Source organism: Octodon degus, unplaced genomic scaffold (genome assembly GCF_000260255.1).
Source record: "Octodon degus isolate 3935 unplaced genomic scaffold, OctDeg1.0 scaffold00440, whole genome shotgun sequence".
Lineage (NCBI taxonomy): Eukaryota > Metazoa > Chordata > Mammalia > Rodentia > Octodontidae > Octodon > Octodon degus.
In genome coordinates this window covers 277,800-287,244 of record NW_004525016.1, presented here as the reverse complement: position 1 = coordinate 287,244, position 9,445 = coordinate 277,800, and the positions used below count along the sequence as shown (strand labels likewise).

The window sequence follows — 9,445 nt, the reverse complement described above, 5'->3', positions numbered from 1 at the left end:
TAAGAATAGCAAAATTATGACTGCTTTCAGTTCAGCTACTAGTGTGTCTTAGTAAATAGATTTTTAATATAGCTATTGGTGCATAAAGAACATTTTACTTATATTTCAATCTTTGTGTAATGAAATGTTTGTTTCAATTATTAATTTTAATTGTTGATGAATTTTTTCATTTTGAGTGCTTAAAGATGAACTTATCAAAATAGCTCAGTGATATTATTACATATGACATCATTTATTTATATATAATTTAAAAAATATTTTTATGATTAAAATTGTATGCACTTGGGAAATACTAAAAGTATAATAAGATAAATTTCATAGTGAGTTAAGTTTTTACCCTTAGTGTACAGGCCAGAATTGACCCTACCAATCATAGATACCATCATTGAAACAAAAATCAGTGCTGTTTCTGCCCCTGATCAATGGTAGTGTAGGCAAATAGGGTGTAAATAAATACTAAACCTTACAGTGTGATCGCCATGTATGGCCATCGGCCTCTCATCTTAACAGTATTATTTCAATTGGTCCTTCTTCTAAAAGCTCTTAAAGAAATCTGTTTTAATTACAGGGGAATATTTCTTTTAAATATGGAATGCTTCACCAATTTGTGTGTCATCCTTGGGTAGAGGCCATGCTAATCTTCTCTATATCGTTCCAGTTTTAGTATACAATATAAAACTTGCGAAAGCAAGCACAGGAAAATGTGGAATAGAGGGATTTTTTTAGTTATTTTTTTTTATTTCACACATTTTCACTAGGAACATATCTCATGCACTTTCATTTTTTGAAAGATGCATTTTAAATGAATCATCCCATTCTCTATCCTGATTTCCTATCAAAGCTTATTAATTTTTAACAATCTTTTGCTTTAACCCCATCTACTTTCCACTCTTGCTGCCCTCAAGTTGCTTTCTTCCTGCTCATCTTGTGGTATAATGTCTGTTGATTGACTTCAGCATTCTGGCCATCTTTGTAACAGTATGGGAAACATAGAAACATGCAAACAGAATTGAAGCTGACTCCTGTACTACCCAAAGCCTATTCTTACAAAGCTAAATGTGACAAGGGAAAGACAACCATATTTTTATTACTATTTTTATTTTTAAAGAGCATATAAATTAGAATTAAAATAGAAAAAGTAAGTGGTATGGAATTTCACTTAACAAAGTAATATGAATTTCACAGTATTTGTTGAAATATGTAGTCTTGTCTTCCAACTGGTTATTCATATTAACACATATATGGGTGTAAAATTTGAAGAAGAGACAAGAAAAGAAGGAAATATATAAGAAATTAAAAAGACTGAAAAGAGAAACACCCTAAAACAAGGAGACAAAACTAATTAAATTCTATCTTCTCTTTTCCATAGGCCAGCATAAATGCACAATACAGTTGTCTAAACCATCCTGTTTATATACCCAGATAAATTCTTTCCCTCACTCCCTCTCCTGTCCTCAACTCAGAAACCCTTTCCTTTGAATAAAGTTATTCCCTTTTCCCAGTATCTATTGTACCCTTCAGATTCCACTTTCACTTTCAGTTCTCACACTAAGGAAATAACACAATGTTTGCACATGCAAATCTGATTTCTTTCACTTAAGAGTATGTTCTCTAATTGCAACTATTTACCAATAAAACACTCAAATTTGTCTAAGTTTATAGCTGAATAATGCTACATTGTGTAAAAATACCACATCTTCTTTTTGCATTCTTCAGTTCATGGGCATCTGAGTTTTTTCCAGGATTTAGCCGACATGTTGCACTACTATAAACATAGATACACATATATCACTGTGGTATGAAGTTTTCAGTTCTTCTGAAACAATACCAAGGAGAGGAATAGCTACTTTGAATGGGACCTCCAATCCAGGCTTTTTAAGGAATCGCCACACTGATTTCTATAGTGGTTTTATCTGTCTGCACTCCCACCAACAGTGGAGGATGATTCCTTTTCTACACAGCCTCTCCAGCATTTGTTGTTGGCCAACTTCTTGATATTCACCACTTTTAATGAAATCTCAGTGTTGTTTTAATTGCATTTCTCAAATGACCAATGATGTTGAACTTTTTTTCATATATTTGTCATTTTTATTTCTTCTTTTGAGAAGTGTATATTCATCTCAGATGACCATTTTTAGATTGTGTCTTTGAATATGGGGGGAGTCTGAGTTTATTTCTTTATACGTTTGAGACAGAAGCCTTTGTTGGAGGGAGGGACAGATAGCTATAAATTTTTTCCAGTTTATGGATTTTTCTTTTTATCCTGTTGGAGATTTACTTTGAAGTGCACAAACTTCAAAAAGATGAGATAGCAGTTATTGATTCTTTGAAGTGTTTCCTGTGCAGTTTGGTTTTCACTCATGAACTCTCTACCTAACCCTAAAACTAAGGTTTCTACATACATTTTCCTCCAGAAAATTTAATGTTTCTGTTACAATATTCAAGTCTTTGATCCACTTTGACTGTAGTTTTATGCATAGTGATAGGTATGAGTCTAGTTTTAGTATTCAGCATCTGGAAAGCCAGTTTTCCCAGCGCCATTTAAGAGGCTATTTTTCTTCCAGTGAGCATGTTTGATCCCTTTATCAAAGATAAGGTAGCTGTGTGTGTTTGCAGTTGGCTGTGCATCTTCTAATCTGTTTCTCTGGTTCTCAGGTCTGTCTCTATGCCAGTACCATGCAAATTTTACCACAGTAGCTTTATAGTATAATTTCAGGTCAGGGATTGTGATACCTCCTGCCTTTCCATTGTTTCCCAGGATTGTTTTTGATATTCTGGCTCTCTTCTGGTTCCAAATGAATTTGGAGAGTTTATCTAGCTCTGTGAGTTATATTAATTGTATTTTAATGAGCGTTGTTTTGAATCTTCACAACAATTTTGGAATCATGTCCATTTTTACAGTGTTGGTTCTTCCTATAGGGGAATATGGAATTTCTTTCCTTTTTTTCCAATCCTCTTCAGTCTCTTTTCTTAGATTACTGAAACTTTCACCATATAAATCTTTTAGACCCTTTGTAAGATTGATTCCTAAGTATTTTTATCATTTTGAATGTTATTGTGAAAGGTATGTATTCCATAACTTCTCTCTCAGTGAGCTCATTATTTATGTATAAAGATGCTACAAATTTTTGTGTGTTAACTTTGTATCCTGCTACGTTGCTGAATTTTTTGATTAAATCTACATGACTCGGAGTGTTTTGGGTCCTCTGTGTAGAACATCATGACATCTGCAAATAATGCTGATTTCACTTTTTCTTTTCCAATCCTTATTCCTTTTATTTCTCTCTCTTGTCTAATTTCTCCAGCTAACATTTCTGGAACTATACTGAATCGGAGTGGAGACAGTGGACATCTTTGTCTTGTACCTGATTTTCAAGTGAAGACCTTCAGTTTTTGCTCATTTACTATGATGTTGGCTGTTGGTTTCTCATGGACAGATTTTATCAGGTTAAGATAGACCATCTATTTTGATTCATTCGTTATTTTTATTATGAATGAATGTTGGACTTTGTTTGAAAGGTCTACAATATATATTGGGATGATCATATGATATTGTTTTTGGTTCTATTGATGTGGTATGTAACATTTATGGATTTGCGTATGTTGACCCAACCCTGCGTTCTTGGAATGAAGCCCACTTGGCCATGTTGTATAATCTTCTCTACAATTTGCTGCGTCCTGTTTGCTGGTATTTTATTGAGGATTTTAAAATCTATATTCATTAGAGAGATTGGACTTTAATTCTCATTTTAGTTAGATCTTTCTCTGGTTTTGGAATCAGAATTATTCTTGCCTTCATGAATGAGTTTAGGATAATTATTTCCCTTTCAGTTTCATTGAAGAGCTTGAGAAAAGTTTACAGTAAGTCTGTTCTAAATTGCTTGTAGAATTTTGCTATGAATCCATCAGGACATGGAATTTCCTTTTTGTTAGCTTTTTTATTATAGTTTATTTCATTTCTCATTGTTGGGTTATTGAGAGTTTGTGCATCTTCTTGACTCAGTTTTGGCATTTCATATGTATCTCGGAAGCTGTACGTTTTCTCAGTGTTTTCTATCCCGTGAGAGTAAAGATTTTGGAAGTAGGTATTGATGATCTGAATTTCTCTAGGGTCTGTAGAGATTTGACCCTCATTCCTTATTTTATGAATTTGAGTTTTTTCTTGCCTTTTTTGATTACATTGGCTAGTGGTTTACCAATTTTATTTATTCCTTCAAAGAACCAAATCTTTGATTCATTTATTGTTTATACTCTTTTTATCTCCAATGCATTAATTTCTGCTCTAATATTTGCAATTTCTTGTCTTTATTGGGTTTTGGGTTAGACTAGCTCTTCTTTATCTAGGAACATGAGGTGCAACACAAGGTCTTTCATTTGGGCTTGTTCTATTTTTCTAATGTGTGATTTTACCACTATAAATGTTCATCTTAAGACAGCTTTTGTTGCATTCCACAGGTTTGGGTTAGGTTGTATCTGTATTTTCATTTGATTGTAAATCTTTTCTAATTTCTTCTTTAATTTCATCTCTGACTCACTGGTTGTTTAGGACATTGGTATTAAATTTCCAGGTGGTTTTGTATATTCTTTTGTCAATTATTTCCAGTTTTATTGCACTATGGTCAGATAGTATGCATGAAATAATTTTAATTCCATTGAATTTACTTAAGAATGCTCTGTGGGCTAGTACACGGTCTATTTTGGAGAATGTCCCACGTGCATCTTAGAAGAATGTGTAATCTTTTGTTTCTGGGTGAAACACTCTGTAATGTTCCATAGAGTCAATTTGTTGAGGTTTTCTTTAGTTGTTATTTCTTTGCTGATTTTCTGCCTAGTTGATCTATCTCTTTGTGACAGTGGCATGTTTAATTCCTCTATTACTATTGTATTATTGCTCATTTGATTTTTCATGTCTAATAAAATTTGTCTTATGTAGGTATGTGCTCCTATATATTTGTTATATTTTCCTCTTGCATTTTTCCCTTAGTAAGTATGTAGTGATCTCTTTTATCTTTTTGAATGATGTTTGGTTTGAAGTTGATATTTTTAGCAAATTTCCTATGGTGCAGAGAATTGTTTTCCATCCTTTGACTTTCAGTCCATGAATTTCCTTTTGATTTAAATGTATTTCTTGTATACAGCTTATTGTTGAATTTTGCTTCTTAATCCATTCTGCGAGTCTGTTTCTTTTGATTGGTGAAATGAGGCCATTTGATGGTTATTACTGCTATGTATCAGCTTACCTTTGACATGTTATTTTCCTGGTATAATTTCTGTTCTTTTTCCCTCTTTTTAATTCCTTCCTTTATTTGGTGGTTCCTTTCTGCTGTTCTGGAAGCTGTGGTCACTTCTGTCTCTTTATTGTATTTCTGTGAGTACTCTTTGTGGGGTTGACTTCATGGTCATAAATGTCTTCAATTGTCCTTAGTTACGAAAGGATCTTATTTTGCCTTTGAATTTAATTGGTAGTTTTACAAGGTACCTTAATCTGGGTTGGAAGTTACTTTCTTTCAGGACCTGAAATTATTCACTACAAGCTCTTCTTGATTTGGTGGTTTCTGTTGAGCAAGCTGCTGTGATTCTTATGGGCTTTCCATTGTAGTTGATCCGTTTTTTCTCTCTGGCAGATTTTAATAGTCTATTTTTTTGCTGAATTTCTGAGATCTTGATTATTATGTGTCTAGGTTTAGGTTTGCTGTGACTACAGCTGTGTGGAGTACTATATGCCTTGCTTAACTGAATGTCAAGGCAGTTTTTTTTTTTTTTCATGTTTGGAAATTTTTTTTGTTAGTACTCTGTAAGTAGTCTTTTTATGTCATTTGTGCTATCTCCCACTGCTTCATTGACACCTATTATTCTTATATTATTTTTCTTTTTGTCACCTTTTAGCTGAATTACTATTTCTTGGTTTCTTATTAATTTTAATATATCTTTCCTTTCATATTTATTAACTATACCACTGTGTTCAGGTCTAAAAATCTATCTTCAGTTTTATTCAAGTGCTTTTTCCAGCTTTCAATGGAAATCTTATTTTCTTAGATATCTGTTTGAACCTATTTCCTGCATTTTAATCTTTCCTGTATTGTTCATTCAGTGTTTTCATCATTTTTCTATTCTCTATTTTTTTCTATGTATTCCTTTGCTGTGCTGATCAATTCTTTCATGATTGTTGCAATTTCTTTTTAGATCTGAGAGATTATGTCTGATCTTATTTCTTCTATATCCTGATAGACTTGTTTCTTTATCTCAGTTGCTATTGTTTCAGAGATTTCAGGTGTGTATTTTCCAAGTTCTTGAATGACTTTGTCTTTTGGATTTGTTCTGGGTGGGCTAGAGGATTGAGATTGCCTTTTGCTTCTCTGTTTTGTTATTTTTGATGCTCCCAGTAATCACTTAGACAGAGTCCAGTAGGTGGTCCCAGGGGTTCTTGCAAGCTCCAGTAAAGCTCTGAGCCTGTGCACAATGAGACCACAGATCGCAGTTCTTGTGTGTCCTGTTGGTCACTTAGAGTCCTCCTAAGTTGTTAAAATCTTGAATTGGCACCATCAGAAGTTCCATGCCTGTGTGCTGGGGGCTAAGGAATGTCAGAACTTACTTGAGTCCCATGGACTTTACAGCATCCTCAAAGGTTCATAAATGATGCCCATACCCATTCTCCTAAGGCTCATTTCAAATTCATGGCTATGTAATTAATAAGTACAGTTTAATAAGCCAGGTAATGTTTCCTTTTGCATATCCCTTCTCTTTCACACACTACTGGAAATAAATTTCATCCTTTTCTGTTAATCAAATCTCTAATCCTCACCTGTTGCTATTTTTGATTGGCTTATATTGATTTAACTCAAAATTTAGGAGCTGACAGCAAAGAATGTTAGCTTACAACAACTACTGCTGTATTCATGTACCTGAAGTTATTCTCAGGTATTCTGCATTCCATTTTGTTACCAAGGATGCTCTGTCTTGACTTCTGTCTAAGTACCCCTTCTCTATTTGTGTCTCTTATTTTACCATCACTTTTCCATAAATGATACATGCCTAGCAATACTCTACCTCTCTCCTACATCACTCATTTATTTTTACCTACTAAAACTTTCTTAAAAGTATACATATCTACTTTATTGTTTCAAATATTTAAAAATCTCTCCCTGTTCTAACTCAGTCTGTGATTTACCAATACATTTCGTTCTCACTTATGTAATTACTGAATCACCTAATCTCTATGTCTTTTTTGCTCTCTTACTGTTCTGTTTCAAGATTATTCCAGTACTCTATTTTACTATCACTACTTTTTAGAAATTGCTTTGTAAAACTATGGTGGTCTCTGATTGACAAATATTTTATATTAATTATGAATGCAAAAAAGTTGGATAAAGGTCATGACTTACTCTTTTTTTATTTTCCACTTCGTTGCCAAGTCATCTCTCTTACTACTTTCTCCCTCCACATGACACTTTAGCTAATATTTGTTTCCTTTTTTCATGTCTTATTACTTAAGGCCTCCATGGCTCAGTAGCAACATCTCTTCAGGCAATCATCCACATGTGCTAATTTTGTGAATTCATAAATCATATGGCTTTAAAACTAGATCTCTAATATCCCTAGAATTTATTCTGTTAGCCAAGAACTATTCCTTGAACTCCAGATTGATATATCCGGTGACTTCCTTGGCATATCTATTAGCTGTCTTTGGCATATGTATTAGCTATTCTGACAGCTTAAATTCAACATGCATCAAAAACCTATTCCTCTCTCACAAACTGCCTTCTAAAATAAAAGAGAGAGAGAGAGAGAAGAGAGGTTCTCATAATAACTCTGGGCATGTGAATATATTATACCTTTCAATTAAACCCAACTTAATTAACTTTTGCTTATTATTTTCTATGAGTAAAGTATTACACTAAGTTGTTATGAATAATGTAACAAACATTAAATGCATAAACTGAAAATGTCTTCCATAATAAATCACAGAGGGCCAGCCTAATAACTCATCAGAGTAAAGCACCTGCAAGCAGGCACAGGGTTCAGGGCTTCAATCCCTGGCCTGCTGTGCCCAGCCCTGCCCCCAGGGCATGCTGACACTGCAATTGAGACTGGGTATGGTGGTGCATGCCTATAACCCCAGCTCTTGGGAAGCTGTGAATAGGTGGATCACTACGTGTCAAATCTACTAGTCAGACCCTGAACACCCTATAGACTGTTCCCTAAAATAAAATAAATAAATCACAGAATTGCAAATTTAGAGCTGTAATTTAAAATGAGAAAGGAATTTGAAATTTAAACAGAAAAGTTTTTTAAAAAAAAATTTAGAACTATTATATCATTTTTAAAAAGAGAAGCTTATTTCTTTAGTTCAGGTTAACTGAAAGAATATTTTAAGTAGGGCATAGTTAAATGTTTTATTTATCTCTCATTTATTAAATAGCTATTATATATTACACAGTGGCAAACATTGGGCACATATATATATATGCACAATGCATTATTAAATAATTATTATATAACCTAAATGGATTGTTAAAAGTTCCATATATATATATATATATATATATATATATATGCATTTGGAATGTTAATTTTAAAAAAGCAAAGACTATTTGATATATTCATGATATTTATGTATCAGGTAAATACAAATTTCCAAGCAGTTAATGAAGATGAAAAAAATAAACATTATTCAAAAACAAAGGAGAGTTTTGCACATTTTTCAGTAAAACATTTGTGATTACTGAGTTTCATAAAACTTCCTTAAAAGTAGTTTACAAAGTTTACCTGTAATAACAAAAAAGTCTAAATGATTGGATCTAATGCTTTTAGGAACAAGCAAGTACAGCAGTTGATCATAGGTGTCATGAACAGAATTGAATAATTAAAGAATTGTGCTTTAACTGAGAGTATCTTAAAAAGAAATCATTTATTCTTCATAGAAGAACTATATACTTTTAGAGCTAAGAAATAAACCATTAGACAAGTGGCCATTTCAGGGGTAAAGAATACGAGATGTGCAAAGTAAATGCTTCTGTGACCCTCCAGATTATTCCACTTGTTATTTTATGTAAATACTGAAGTAAAGGTGAATGTGCTATGTGTCCTTTCCTGTCCTTACTATGACAGATGTGGGTCTGAGGCTTCCGCGTCCTATGGATACTTAGGAGAAGAAGGTCCTCAGAATGGTCATGTTACTTCAGAATGCAGAAAGAGGAAGGAAACAGAGCAGGAGACAATAAAGAACTGTACCAACAATGAGCATCGTCTTAGCAGTGTATATAATTAAAATATTACCTGAGAGCTAGCCCTTGGGCAATATGATTGGGAAACATACATACAAATTAATGCTGTACACTTAAAAAACAGAACAAATGTCAAGCACTGGGAATATTTTTTCAATACTCACTACAGTTGGATCCATGCCAAACATTAAATATTTTTGCAGCTGGCCGAATTTTCTATA

General features: G+C 33.2%; 1 pseudogene; it reads right to left on the bottom strand.

The window, feature by feature from the left end:
- Positions 1-581: 581 nt before the first annotated feature.
- Positions 582-680, bottom strand: LOC111814717 (annotated as a pseudogene).
- Between the last annotated feature and the right edge of the window lie 8,765 nt (positions 681-9,445).